The following is a 13,626-nucleotide window of genomic DNA, read 5'->3' on the forward strand; positions in this document are numbered from 1 at the left end:
ATGCCATCTTCCTCTTACTTCGTACATATACTGGTAAGTGTCTCAATTGCAAATTACTAGAGCCATGTCGTAAAAGATTTAACTCTTGTAGGAATTTAATAGTTTTTCGATCCAAAATTTTGAGTACCAGTTACAAAATTTTCCTAACGAAGTTGTAAAATTTGATATCTCAGTTGCAAATTACTGAAGCTTTGTCCTAGAATAATAACTTTCTTTGGAAATTTAATAGTTACCCCACCTAAAATTTTGACAAACAGTTGCGACATTGGCTATATATAATTGATTTGGTTGCTTGTTCAGCTTATTTGATAGTCACAAAGAGTGTTTTATATCACTTCACTTGTCCTAAAATAATAATGAAATTAGAAATTTCATGATTCATTTGTTACATTGAATTGGATCACCATATGATTAAAGTAATATAAGTAGCAGCCTAGCTGTTTCAATTAGCAAGAAATACACGTTATATAGATAATTTTCGCCACTCGCATTGAATCATTGGCTTCTATAAGACCACTGAATTTTCCTTCATTTTTTGTAGAAACTCTTTCTTGAAGTTGTCATATCCAGACTTCTTTTTTGTTGTAGCTTGCTTGTTGTCCATAATTTCTTGGTGTCTCAATTGCAAATTACTTTTTTATGGTCTGCAACAAAAGCAAATGAAACAGATTCAGCCAAATGTTTCACCCAAAAAAACAAACCACATATAGATACACTGTTATGGAATAGTGAATATGTAGGGTGGAAACTTTTATTGGATTAATTAAAATTTTGGCAAATATGAAGGAGAAAAGGGATAACATAAATTGCTAGTTTATCACACATGATGCTGCATCTAGAGTTAGATGCATGCTCAATTTTAACAGACTAATAGTGGTCATTTTTGAAAACATCAGGCCACTGTGATTACTAAAGGTATCTTTTGAAAATTTATGCTTAAGAAAGAAATCATCTTGGTTTCTCTAGAATCTATTTGCAATCCAATCCATTAATGACCTAAATTCAGTTTTCTGAATTCTAGGAGTACTTGAAGGGCACCATTCATAAGGTGATATGCAATAAAGATCCTCAATACTGACATTCCCACCATTCATAAGGTCATGATTAGACTAGAGTATTCAAGGGTTTTAAAACTTATAGTTGATTTACTTATGACTGAGTTTTGTTCTTTTTTATAACATCAATAGTATTGCCAATTTAGCTAGCATTGGCAGTAAATTTAATATAAGTAATAATTTTGTGACTTGAATAGCAACGGGACATGGTAACATAATTTTTATCTCCTCCATTTCTGGTGTGAAAGCTCTACTTCTCTTGTCTGCCTACACAGCATCTAAAGGTATTTTTGCTATCCCTCACCATACTTGTCTATAATATATATATCAAGATAACCTTGAGAAAATTGACACAGAAAGCTAAGAAATATCCATATTTCAAAAAACAAAGTAGTGTATCTGATCATTTATGTTAGATATGATACAATACTTCAAGCTAGCTTCAAACACTATATGTCTTAAATTAATGCGCTATCTACATTATGTTATGCTTTAAACTCGTAGCCTATGTATCAAAAATCAAAAGCAAAGGTAACTAATCTACATAGTTTCATTCTGGGGCTATGAACAAAGTCACAAAGAACTTGGCGATGGAATGGGCAAGAGATAACATTAGTGCAAATGCAGTAGCACTAGGACCTATGATGACTTCAATTTCGAAATCTAATATGGTATAAATATGTGCCTAATTACTTTCATCTCCTTAATGTTTTTTATATTCTACAGCTCTCTTGAAATTATTCATATAGAAAATACAAGATACACTTATTAAGAACCCGACTGCTTGTCTTATGTGCTTCAGCTCATCCCAAGATGATCCAGCATACTGCAAAATCCAAGGCAATTACTTGGAAATCAGAGCCATGAGCCACCATAGAGATCCATAAACTAGTCCAAAAGCAACACTTAGCAACTATAGGGCATCACATCACTTTGTAATAGCCCAACTAAACAATATAAAACAAGACCTAATAGCATAAGCAAGCAGCAAAGAATAGTATTATGTATGCTATTCATTATACAAATCTACATACTATTATGTGTTTGGTGTATCAATGTAAAACACATCAAATTGCATAACAAGTGGAGATGAAGAGCACAAGTCTAGTCAGCACAAAATTCAAATGTAGGCAAAAGTACTAGTGATGTTAAAAAAGATTTAAGGCAACATTAGAAAAATGCAAGGGAAAGGTGATAGTGGTGGCGGCGGTAGCCGTGACAGTGGTTTGCTTATAAGTATGGTGTTTGTGGCTGCAACAGTAGTGGTGGACAAAAAAATGGTGATGAAAGCAAAGATGGTATCAACAATGACAGTTGGTGATTATGGAAACAGAGTATAATGATATATTAACAAATGGAAACAAAAATTTAGTTTTTATATTGAAAAATTTATATAGTTCTTATCAGGACCTGCCCCGTATCTCAGGTATATAATGTTATATAGTGATAGCCATATAATAGTGACAGCCATATAAAAATTATGCAGGCAGAATCGATAAAGACAACAAAGCAAATGCACTAGAAATTATGCAGGTAGAATCAATAAAAAAAAAGAAATATAATTGGGAGGAATAGCACACAAAATGATAGATGCAAAATCTCTTCCCTAAACAATAAAGATGAGAAGCACCAGCTCGCAATGTCCAGCCGAACATATAGACTTACAGTAGAGAGAATATAAAGAAGAGACGAACAACTTCCCTATTCACTTGATCGCTGGTGTTTGTCACTAGTGGTTATGGCAAAGAAGAGATCAACAGCTTTCCTCTACTCAATTGCAAGTGATCGCTTAAGGCAGAAAAGAGAATGATCGCCAGTGTATGTTGTTGATAGTACGACAGGGAAGGAATGGACAGCTCTTCTCTACTTAATTGCAAGAGATCTCTAGGGCAGAGAAAAGAACGACCAAGCTCAAATTCATTGGCCAAATAAGGGTATTTTCATCCTTTTCCATTATATCAAAATACTACTTAAGGACTTGAGGACTTCATTGGCCTTTTAGAATTACTTGGGACTTAACTAGTATAAAATTAGTCTTTTGGGACTTGATTGTCATTTTCCCTAAAATTAACCTGTCTTATGATAGTCTAAACCCAGCTCACGTTCCCTATTAGTAGGTGAACAATCTAATACTTAGTGAATTCTGCTTCACAATGATAGGAAGAGCCAACACCAAAGGATCAAAAAGCAATGTCGCTATGAATGCTTGGCTGCCACAAGCCAGTTATCCCTGTAGTAACTTTTCTGACAACTCTAGCTTTAAATTTCGAAGGATTAAAGGATTGATAGACTACACTTTCATGGTTCATATTCGTACTAGCAATCAGAATCAAATGAGCTTTTACCTTTTTGCTCCACACGAGATTTCTGTTTTGTTGAGCTCATCTTAGGACACCTATATTTTCTTTTAACAGATGTGCTGTCCCAGTCAAAATCCTGGATAAGCCTATCGGGCGAGCCTTGGGTCTAAAAAGATGATTCACAGAATAAGTGAAATAATGTTAAAAGTAGGGTATTTTACTTTCACCACTTTTGGCTCCTACTTATCCTACACCTCTCAAGTCATTTCATAAAGTTGGACTAGAGTCAAGCTCAACAGGGTCTTCTTTCCCCGCTAATTTTGCCAAGCCCATTCCCTTAGCTGTGGTTTCGCTAGATAGTTGATAGGGATAGTGGGAATCTCATTAATCCATTCATGTGCATCACTAAGTAGATGACGAGGCATTTGGCTACCTTAAGAGAGTCATAGTTACTCCCGCCGTTTACCGGTACTTGGTTGAACTTCTTCACTTTGACATTCAGAATACTAGGCAAAAATCACATTGCATCAGCATCTGTAGAGGCCATCACAATGCTTTATTTTAATTAAACAGTCAGATTCCCCTTATTCGTACTAGTTTTGAGTTGACTGTTCGACGCTTGAGGAAAGGACCCCGAAAGGCCCGTTCCTAGTCCATCCCTTATCCAACAAGCAGCAACCCGCTCTTACCACAAGAGTACCTCAAGCAATCCATTGACAGCTGACAAGTTCAGGGCTGAGACCTCTGTGCCCAGCCCTTAAAGCCAATCCTTTTCTCGAGGTTACGGATCCATTTTGTCGATTTCCTTTGCCTATATTGTTCTATTGACCACAAGCTGTTCACCTTAAAGACTTGATGTGGTTATGAGTATGATCGGGTATAGGAGGCACTCAGTCCTCTAGATTTTTAAGGGCTACCGGTGTTGCACTGGACACCACGCGACGTGCGATGCTCTTCCAGCCATTAGACCCTACCTCCGGCTGAGCCATTTCCAGGGTGGGCAGGCTGTTAAATAGAAAAGAGAGCTCTTTTCAAGGCCCCCGCTGATGTCTCCACATGCCCTAACATTGCCGCCAGCCACCACATCCCAGTTTAGGAATTTTAACCAGATTCCCTTTCAAAGTACGCGTGTCGCACACTATCAGATGGGCTTCTCCCGTCTCTTAAGATCGACTAGCCCATATGCAAGTACCGTTCATATGAAACCTTTCCCCTCTTCAGCCTTCAAAGTTATTAGACCAATAATTGCCCAATGGTAAAAGCCACCAAGCAAACAGAGGAAGATGCCCAAGCATGCATTTTTAGGACTCGCTCAGGATGGGAGAAAGCCAAGCATGAAAGTTCCACGAAGTGCCTCCTAACAAAGAATCCCATCATGACTTGCCTCAGACCAAGCAATTGGAGGAGGCCCATGAAATGCCAACCCTTATGCCTATCCGCATGCATATAACGGGAATCAAATATGAGAAAGGCCCGTCATTTCCTTCACAAACTGGGGCACACCTATCCCTCGCTATTTCTTACCAACCAATCTTAGGCAAATACCTATAAAGCAAGCTTGTTCACCAGCACGATCAAGGAGTCTCGCATGCGAAAGGCACATTTAAGGAGGGGATTCTAGTTTGCCAACCCCCTTTCAGAAGGAGGGAGGGCAAACCAAATTTTTCCAAAATGATTTTTGCGGCCCTTCAACAACAACCAATGAACCCCTAAAAGAAAACCAACTATCGATGAAAAGGTTCATTGGAAGAAGCCAAGAGACATTACGTGCACTAAATGACCTCTAAACGACCAACCAAAAAACCCTCGAACACACACACACAACCCGCACTGTACCACATTTGATTTTGAGGGTTCATTGGAAAAGTTGCCGGAGGGCCGCCGCCGATTGCCACCAACCGCCAGCCGGTCACGTAGGTCCGGGGCTCCTTCAATAGATGGGGGACCCATGCTGCCAGGTAAGGGGCCCCACCTGGCTGGGGCAGGGGGTGTTAGACTTCCCCTCCTAAAGAGCAATGTGAGCTTTTTTCACTCTGGCATGAATAGACATACTTTTTGCTCAACGATAATGCCCTTTTTGAGGGACTTAGAGACCTCTGATTCGTTTGATTTTTTGCAAGCTTCTTAGGCATGATATAAGAATGAACTCTGCTAAGTTTCATAATTTTTGGATAACCACATGATTTTATAGGAGTTTTTGATTGCTTCAAAGAGTACGGCCTCCACGGGCGGCTGCTTCAGTGGCCGAACAAAGGGGATAAGTTTGAGTTAATAAAATCAAGAAATCACAAATGTAATGAGTAAATTTTATTTTGGTATGGGTAGGACTTTTTTTTGAATTGCCAGGACTTGCCTATGGCAAGTCTGGACATGCCAGGACTTGCCTCGGCAGGTCTGGACATGCCAGGACTTGGCTTGGATGTGCCAAGATGTGCCTGGACTTGTTCATTACAAGTCTAGATATACCAAGACTTGCCAGGACGTGCCCTGGGCAGGCCTAGACGTGCGAGGACTTGCTCGTGGCAGGTCTAGACGTAGCAGGACTTGCTTGGACGTGCCAGGACTTGCCTCGAGTAGGTCTAGATGTGTCAGGACTTGCCCTGGACATGCCCATGGTAGGTCTGGATATACCAGGACTTGCTCGTGGCAGGTCAAGACATGCCAAGACCTACCCATTGCCAGTCCGGACGTGCCAGGAGTTGCCATAGACTTGCCTGGATATGCCAAAGGCCTATCATGATGTGCCAAACTTTGCACCTTCTTTCCTGGACCATGCCAACATTTGCCACACGCTTGCCCTAGGTTTTACCCAAGCTTGCCCGAACCTTCCAACTCTTACCTGTACCATGCCAACACTGGCCATAGGCTTGGTTGCCCGAGGTTGTCAACAGTTACGACGACCTTGCTAACACTGGCCACGAGCTTTGCTCGGACCTTGCTACATGCTTGCCCAGACTATGCCAACATTTTCCACACGCTTGCTTGAGGTTTTGCTTGAGCTTTCCTGAACCTTCCACCCTTTGCCCGTACTTTGCCAACATTGGCCACGGGCTTTGCCTAAACCTTTCCAATACTTGCCCGGGGTTTAGCTTGAGCTTTCCCGACCCTTTCAACTCTTGCCAGTACCTTACCAATACTGGTCACGGGCTTTGCCCGGGGCTTGCCAATAGTTATGACAACCTTGCAAATGCTTGCTTGGGGTTTAGCTCGAGCTTTCTTAGACCTTCCAACTCTAGCCCATACCTTGCCAACATTGGCTACGAGCTTTGCTCGAACCTTGCCACACGCTTTCCTGAGGTTTTTCCTGAGCTTTCTCGAACGTTCCACCCCTTACCCGTACCTTACCAACACTGGCCACAATTATATGTATGTTTCAATATTGATTGTATGGGCAATAACAAATGGAAGGTATAAGAGTAGTCAAAATAGGGCAGTGGCAAATAACCACTTTGAGAGGAGGTCCTTGGCTTTCTTTATGAAACTTAATGGAGAAAAGGTGCTTGAACCACCTTCAGAAATTTTGCGCCTCGATGGGGAAAGGAAATATCCTAATTTCACATGGTCTGAATTAGTGAATTTCACTCAGTGGCAATATAGAGCTGATGAATTTACCTTTCTAAACTTTCTCAAGTTCCTGTATGCCCGGTCTCAATCTATTTCTACTTAATCAAGCTTTTCTATATTATGTCGTCTACATCGGTTTACTTATCTACAATAATGATGGAAATGATGCAATGTTGTTATGACATTATGCTCCATGCTTTTATAGTTATTTTCTCTTTTGCTTGTTTGCTTCTTATTTGCAATAAAGAATAAAATGATTTGATGTCGAAATTATATTATGCTCCATGCTTATCTATTTTCTTCTCTATTGCTTTTTTGTTTCTTATATATCTAAAATAATGAATAAAATATGTTTTGATGGAGATCTAGTTCATAAAATTTTATAGAGTTAAAGTATAAATCTACCACTTGAAGTTTTTTTCGAGGTGTAATTGGTATCTTAAAATATTTAAAGATACAATGTTGCCCCAACATTTTTTGGAATAGAATAAATTACTTGTTGAACTTTAGATCAAATAACACCATAAATTTTAAACTTATTTATTGTGCAAATTGTTCCCTCAATTTTTGAAAACAATATAATTTGGCTCTTGTCATTAATAAAATTTAACTTTGACAATTAGTTAACTAGAAAATGATAAAGATGAACCTCAAAAATTATAAAAAGATTACAAACAAGGACCAAAAGGATTATAAAAAAGGACCAAATATTTTTTTAGGTATTTTTCTAGATTTTTTGAAGTCATTTTCTATCATTTTTTAAGTTGAGGAAACGAGTTCAAAATCTATATTATTATTAGATCTAAATTTCATAGAGTAATTTGTTCATGTATCCTTTTTAGATTTTATGATATCTTTGTGAATATTTGTTAAAAAATTATTATTTAATTATTTTAAAATTTAATGATATCTTTATGTATCTTTATATTTTTATAAAATCTCTCTACTCTACTACATCATCTTATTTTTAGAAGTTAGTCGTGGTAGCTTCTCAAAATATTCAAAATATGTTTTATTAATTTTAATTATCTTTTAAAAGTTTAAATGGATCATAAAATTTACAAAATAATTTTTTTCATGAAAAAATTAAACAAATGCGTCTCGAATAAGATTATAATAATGCATCGCCTTTTGTTCCAAATGATATCATCATTAACATGCTCAAAATTCCTCTCTTTCCTGTGATGATAAAAGTAATGGGGGCAATGTTAACTGGAAGTCTATGAAACAATTAAGACAATGCATAAATTCTTCCAACCTCCTTGAACTAAACTTCTTTGGTGATAGATTTACTTAGGAAAAAGGTAACATTAAATGCGCGTTTGTCACGAGGGTTCATAAAAAAGTAGGGTAGGACGCCTTAAGGAGTAATATGGGTTTTTTCCATTTTGGCACGAACAGACATACTTTTTGCTTAAAAAAACAACACCCTATTTGAGGGACCAAGAGACCTCCAATTTGCACGATTTTTTGTAGGCTAGTTGGGCATGATATGAGGATGAACTCTACCAAGTTTCATAATTTTTGGACACCTACAAAATTTTCTAAGATTTTTTGATTGCTCTAAAGAGTGTGGCCTTTACGTGGCAGCTCCAGTGGCTAGACTCCCAAACATGTCAAAAGGGATGAGTTTGAGTTAATAAAACCAAAAAATTACAAATGTAATAAGTAGATTTCATTTTAAAATAGGTATGACTTTTTTTGGCACTACAAGAACTTGCCCGTGGCAAGTTTAGACATGCCAGGACTTGCTCATGACAGGTCTGGACGTGTTAAGACTTGCCCGTACATGCCAGGACTTGCCCTAGGCAAGCTTAAATGTGCTAGGACTTGCCCTGGCTGTACCAAGATGTGTCAGGACTTGCCCGTGACAAGTCTATATGTACCACGACTTGTTTGAACATGTCAGGACTTGCCTTGGGTAGGTTCGAACGTGCCAGGACTTGCCCGTGGTAGGTTTGGACACTCCAAGACTTACCCTGGGTAGGTTTGGATGTTCCAGGACTTGCCCGTGGTAGGTCTAAACATGCCAGGACGTGCCTGGATATGACAGGATTTACCCTAGACGTGCCAGGATATGCCCGAGATGTGTCAGGACTTGCTTGCAGTCGATCCGGACGTGCCAAGACTTGCCCTGGGCCTGTCTTGACTTTTCCCATGGTAGGTCTAGACCTTGGCAAATACTTGCCACATCTTTTGCCCAAGGTTTAACCCTTGCCTCGACCGTGCCATAACTTTGCTAATAGTTACCACAACACTGCATCACTTACCACGGGCGTTGCTCGAGGTTTGCCAATACCTACCACAATGCTCCATCACTTGCCACGGGCTTTTGCCCAAGGTTGCCAACACTTTCGCTATCCCTACCAGAGCTTTGCTAAGACTTGCCATAACACTCCATCACATGCCACGAGCTTCACCCAAGGTTGCCAACAACTTCGACAATCTTCCTCAGGGCTTTGCCAGCGTGCGTCACGAGCATGCCATAACCTTCGGCCCATATTTGGATACGAAAGGTGGGAGGGACGAATCAAAGCGACTTGGGATGAATCTTAATAGATTATGGTAGTAAGGCCACTCTGCCACTTACAATACCCAGTCATGAATTTAAGTCATCTGCAAAGGATTCTACCCACCGCTCAATAGGAATTTCTTTAAGGCATCCCTTATGACTCATCTACTGTAAGGGTACTTTGAGCACCATCCTAGCCTTCACAAAGTGCTTAAGCACTGAGCACACTGCTACTCTGTTGTGCCGTGCCACAGAATTGAGAGCTTCAAGTGGGCCATTTTTCGTAAGCATAACTGGCGATGCAAGATGAAATGAAAGCCGAGTGATGGTGCCTAACTACGCGCTAACCTAGATCCTACAAAGGGTATTAGTTAATTAAGATGTAGCCTCCTTAAGGTTAAACCACAATTAACTCTAAATTATGGTAATATATGGCTTAACTCTCAAAGAATTACCAAATTGTGAGGTTTTATAAAAGAAATTTTTAAAAATCTTTCAAGAGAATCCCAATCTCAACACTTCAAATCTCAAACATGCTTTAATAATCCCAAATCAGAGTTTTGAAAACAAAGCAAAAGCTTAGAAATTAATTGGGACCCAAATAATGAGTTTTAAATCTCAAAAAAAAATTATGTATAGAAAATGACATGTGCACCACAGTGTGTTTTCTCTGTGCCGTGTGTTGTGGCGTGAGGCGCCGTGTGCTGCAACGCATTCCACAAAATTTGACAGATCAGTGTTGTCATTTGACAACTCGAGAGGCAACTTCTGATACATCCCCAATCTCCATTCGACATTGAATTGAGGTGATTTCGGTGTCTACACGGAGCTTTCTCCTAACTCTAGCTAATGGCACCGTTATCACATTCAAACTTATTTTTTATAAAAAGTTAGACACCAAAACTCATTTTGATCACTTTTTTATAAAATCTCCTAATAACTCAATCACACATGCTAATAGCTTACACAAACCATCCAACCCTACTCAATGGACTCTTGCAGACTTATGCAATACACCACACACAATCAAAAATGCTTATTTCATAAAACCACCACTCAACCCTTAATTTTCACAAAACATAAAAGGGGAGGAATTATTGCACAAACTCAACCATTTCATTCCAAATTTCACAAAATACATATGTTTCTACTTGCACAAGTATTTTGACCCTATCCATAGATTCACAACCAAAACTCATTAACCTAGGGCACAAAATATACTAGTTATACACAAAATCATGTAAGTAGTGCATAAATCATGTCAATTAGTCCTAGTTGGCAAATTACATTAACAAATACACATGAAAACAAATAAAGAGAGGTATATAGAGGATTTTCTCCATAAATCCTAAGCCTCTGTATGTTTTCCCTGACTCAGATTCAATGAGCTACGTCCTGAAAATATTGAGAATTGAGGGATGAGTACAACCACTCAATAACCAAGTTTAACTTAACCCATACTGTTGCATATCAATTGTAAATAGATGCAATTAGGAAAATAAACACATATTTCACATAGCACTAAGCCACGGTTCATAAAACTATGACTGGACTTGCCACAAACTATATCATGATATTTTGTAAAAACATAACTCTGGGTGGCAAAAATAACAACCATGCACCCTCAACACATGTCGGACCATAAAACTAACAACCATGTGGCCAGACTTATGTGCATGATCATATGCCAACCTTATATCCTCCTGTTACCTCTGACACGAAACCGACGGTTATCTTGTGGCTACATCCTTCACGGACTAACCTAGCCTTTCACTTGTGAGGAGCTACCGGCCTAAGGTTAACTCACTCAATTATGTAATCCGGTTTCCCCCAAAACTAATAACCATAGGGTGTCGTACCTCTAATCTAGCCTCCTCTTAAACCGGTGGAGACTAGTTAGGTTTGAGTCCCTCATAGAATAAGTGGGACAGTCTCGAAACAACCATAGGATAAGGGCTACCTCCCGATTCCAACAATCGGTGCCAAGGCTAGTTCGCGATTTCAACAGCCGCTGCCAATACCACATGGGTTTTCAATCAATCTACTCCTTTCCCTAGGCAAACTCCCGCTAATGATCATGCTATTCACATGTTTCACATAATATGCATTTTGACAATTGATTCATAACACATAAACTCACATAATTTAATACTCCATAATTTGATGCATTATATAACACAATCTCCATCTATAATAATAAATCACAATAAATTTTACAAAACATTAGGCTTTCTTTCTCAAAAACTATTTCACAAATCAAGCACTTGCCAACATACATCATCAAATTAACCATAAATCACATTTCACAAACATAATTAATATACAACTATAAAAATTAAATTTTCCCTGGTTACCTCAAACCTTTAAGAGGTCAAAGGTTTACCCCTCACTACACTAACTTCCAAAAGCTTCAACAAGCTCGAATGGTGCCAAAACAAACCTTTATACAACCCTTCCACAAGAACATCATCATCAACTAGCTCTTGGAGCTTTATCAACATAAAAACTCCACACATTCTATTTTATCAACTCATAATCACTACCTATTCATACCCAATGGGCTCATTAGATTCCATAAATACACATTATCATTAATAACACCTTAAAATATTATTAATGCACATTAACCTCTCCCAACTACCTCATAAATATTAATTTTTGGATAATAAATGCTCCCATAGACCAACCATTTCCAAAATCATCAATATGGTGTTCCAATACATTAAACAACTTTCATTATACTTATTTTAACCAATGGTATTAGATCCATATTCCTATAGATCAAAAATCCATTTTTCAACTCAAATCCTACCATAAGTCATCATAAAAGAGGGAAAGAAAGGAAGAATAAGACTTAGATTACCTACCTTGAGTGTTTGAGAGCTTCAATCTAACCTTAATAGAACCCAATGCCGTGCCCTAGTAGAGCCAAAATTGAGCTCTTCATTTTTCTTCTTCCTCTTTCTTCTGTTTTTCTCGCATAGAATGAATCGGATACATAATTTTTGGCCGTGTGCCACGGCACACGATGCGCTCCACTGTGGCGCATGATGCCCTCTACTATGGCGTATAGCATAGAGGAGCCTATTACGTTTAAATTGCCTCTATGAGCCGTGGTGGACCAACCACGTGGCACAATGTGTGGCACAGAAAACAATTGTTTACTTTTTCATCCTCTTTCCTTACCCGGGTGGCCCACTATCAATTCGGACCCACTTCTAAGGTTGAAATCATAATAATTATGCCAAGTTAAGCCCCTCTAGCCACACACCTCATTAACTCACTAATTACCTTCATGAGGTTAATAAACCAGGGTTAAAATCTTTCGGAGGTTATAACTCTCCCCTCCTTTTAAGGAATTTTTCCCCCAAAATTTAGTAAATCATATAAATCTTACCTCATTAAAAAAGATGGGGATACTGTTGTCTCATTTTCTCCTCCATTTCCTAAGTGGCATCACTGGGAGTCATTCCCTTCCATATCACTTTCATTAAGCAGATAATCTAGTTTCTGAGCTGTTTATCTTTCATATCAACTATCATTTTTGGCTTAGTCCAGTAAGTCAAATTCTCTCATAACTCTACTTCTTCTAGTTCAATAATGTGAGACGGATTAGGTAAGTACTTCTTGAGTTGTGAGACATGAAACATATCATGTACACTTGATAAATGTGGGGGTAATGTAATCTGATATGCCAGAGGCCCAATTCTCTCTAGAATCTTAAATAGACCAATGTATCTAAGAGTTAATTTCTTGGCTCGAATAGACCTTTCAATACCAGTCACAGGCGATATTTTTAAAAATACATGGTCTTCGACCACAAACTCTAGCGGTCTCCTTCTCTTATCCGTATAACTCTTTTGCCAACTTTAAGCACTCAACAACTTCTGTCGGATTACGTCTATCTTCTCTATGGTCTGATCCATCAAGTGCGAACTAAAAATACTCCTCTTACTTAACTTAGTCCAGCAAAGAGGTGATCTATACTTTCAACCATACAAAGCTTCATACGGAGCCATTTGAATACTTATATGAAAGCTATTGTTATAGGCAAACTCTACAAGTAGTAAGTATTTATCCCAACTTCTATTAAACTCAATAGTATATGCTTACATGTCCTCGAGAGTTTGAATCATCCTCTCAGTTTAACTATTAGTTTGTGGGTGATAGGCCATACTAAACTTCAACTTAGTAC

At 38.5% G+C, this 13,626-nt stretch overlaps 1 long non-coding RNA gene across 1 annotated transcript in view; it reads right to left on the reverse strand.

Annotated features, from left to right (window-relative positions):
* Positions 1-279: 279 nt before the first annotated feature.
* Positions 280-13,626, reverse strand: part of LOC129313116 (uncharacterized) — a 29,146-nt gene continuing 15,799 nt past the window's right edge. Inside the window, exon 3 of the long non-coding RNA XR_008593865.1 lies at positions 280-644. This is a non-coding gene — a long non-coding RNA (uncharacterized LOC129313116). The remainder of the gene's footprint in view (positions 645-13,626) is intronic.

Source organism: Prosopis cineraria, unplaced genomic scaffold, assembly GCF_029017545.1.
Source record: "Prosopis cineraria cultivar Desert tree isolate PC_DT_omini unplaced genomic scaffold, ASM2901754v1 PC6, whole genome shotgun sequence".
In the NCBI taxonomy this organism is placed as follows: Eukaryota; Viridiplantae; Streptophyta; class Magnoliopsida; order Fabales; family Fabaceae; genus Prosopis; species Prosopis cineraria.